We start from the raw sequence: 2,099 nt of genomic DNA on the forward strand, positions 1-2,099 counted from the left end.
AGACCTTGGACGAGCGGGTTAAGCTCGCTCCCCGCGGATACGTCGTGCCAGCTGGATGTCCTTGGGCATGATGGTGACACGTTTGGCGTGAATCGCGCACAAATTAGTGTCCTCAAACAGCCCAACGAGGTAGGCCTCGCTCGCCTCCTGCAGCGCCATCACTGCGGAGCTCTGGAATCGCAAATCGGTCTTGAAATCCTGTGCGATTTCACGGACGAGGCGCTGAAACGGCAGCTTGCGAATGAGCAGCTCCGTGGACTTTTGGTAGCGCCGGATCTCGCGCAGCGCCACAGTTCCTGGACGGTAACGATGCGGCTTTTTCACGCCACCGGTGGCTGGAGCACTTTTCCGTGCCGCCTTTGTCGCCAACTACTTTCGGGGAGCTTTTCCACCAGTCGATTTACGGGCGGTTTGCTTCGTACGAGCCATCGTGACCGGCAAAGATCAACACAAAACAAAACAACAGCGAATGAAACAACATGAGAAATGCGTGGTATGATTTTGTTTGAGCCAATGAGCCGCGAGACGCTTCCGCCGTTCGCCATTGGCTGGCACATTTTGCACGTTTGTTATTGGCTGCCTCAAACATTCTCCCATTCGCTGAAGAATTAATCCCCGCCTCACTCTCTATCCATTGGTCGAAACTTCACTCTCCCCTCTTAATTGGCTCAAATCCGAGCCCGATGTGATCCGCTCCGTGAGGGAAAGCTCCGTCCGCCCTCCTTTGCTCGTTTTTCCCACCAATATCTATCCTGGGCTCCTTTGGGCCTGTTCAACAATTCTTTAAACGTGAAGAAGCAAAAGACATATCCTTGCCGAATAATTGCGAGTGTTTGTCTTGTAATACTAAAAAGTTCACAATTCTACTCACTATTAGATTTCAAAATTTGGTAGTTTGTCGAGGTGGCGTCGCCAGGTAATACATTTTTACATTCAGGAACTACAGTCTGTAAATAATGCTTTTTTCCCCTATTTCCCGATCTGTACGTTGTTTGTAAAAATGGGTTTTGATTTGTGAGTTTGATAAAAATGAATTTGTAAAAAAATACACAGCAAAGAGTTTTGTGTAAAACACGGATCGTGTATCGCTGATGCTGCTGCCGTTGTGGGAGAGCTGACGAGCTCTTGGGCCTTGTGTGAGGCGGAGCAGTTTACTTTCCCTTGCTCTTCTTGGGGAGCAGCACGGCCTGGATGTTCGGCAGTACACCACCTTGCGCGATCGTCACCCCGCCCAGCAGTTTGTTCAGCTCCTCATCGTTGCGGATGGCGAGCTGCAAATGACGCGGGATGATGCGCGTTTTCTTGTTATCTCGTGCAGCGTTCCCGGCGACCTCCAGGATCTTTGCAGACAGGTACTCGAGCACAGCCGCCAGATAGACGGGAGCGCCGGCACCGATGCGCTCGGCGTAGTTGCCTTTGCGAAGATGTCTGTGGACACGGCCCACGGGAAACTGCAGCCCAGCACGGGAAGAACGAGACGGCCTTAGCACGAGCCTTTCCACCACCCTTACCACGTCCCGCCATGATGTTTGTACACTGGAGTAAACATTTTAAAAAACGTCGGATTGCTGAATATGGTAACACACGAAAAGCCGTTGCGAACGGGTATCTTTTGAAGGGAAAATAGGATCAGGAATGCCGCACGCCTACATTTTATCCAACCAATGGGTGGACAGCTTTGGCCGAGCCTCACAAATCCACGTCCCACGTCCAATGCTGGTGTGATCCACATTTTTGCATATTTACCCTTTTTTCAAAGGACTTCGTTCACACTCTGTTTCTATTCTTCGCATTGGTATTTGCATTTGTTCTCTCGCTGTACTGTTGTCTTCATCTCAGCTCATCATACCCTCGAATCCACCCAAGCCAGAAACTAAAACTAAACAGTTGTGTCATGGTGAGAGCATCTGCTCGGGTTGGAAGGTTGGTGTTTCGAACGACAGCATAGTTACACCAAAGAGATCTAGCATATAGTTATACCAAAGACAGGAGGGATTTGAATGGGGGGATTTAATGGGAAATATTTGAACACAACGACTGTGTGACCACGAGTTAAAATATCTGAAATACTGATGACTGTTATGTTATGTGTTACCTCC

At 49.4% G+C, this 2,099-nt stretch overlaps 1 pseudogene; it reads right to left on the bottom strand.

Moving 5' to 3' along the window:
• Positions 1-520: 520 nt before the first annotated feature.
• On the bottom strand, positions 521-1,773 carry LOC144891532 (histone H2A type 2-B-like; annotated as a pseudogene).
• Positions 1,774-2,099: the final 326 nt, after the last annotated feature.

The sequence above is a fragment of the Myxine glutinosa genome, chromosome 4 (genome assembly GCF_964187855.1).
Source record: "Myxine glutinosa chromosome 4, kmMyxGlut1.1, whole genome shotgun sequence".
In the NCBI taxonomy this organism is placed as follows: Eukaryota; Metazoa; Chordata; class Myxini; order Myxiniformes; family Myxinidae; genus Myxine; species Myxine glutinosa.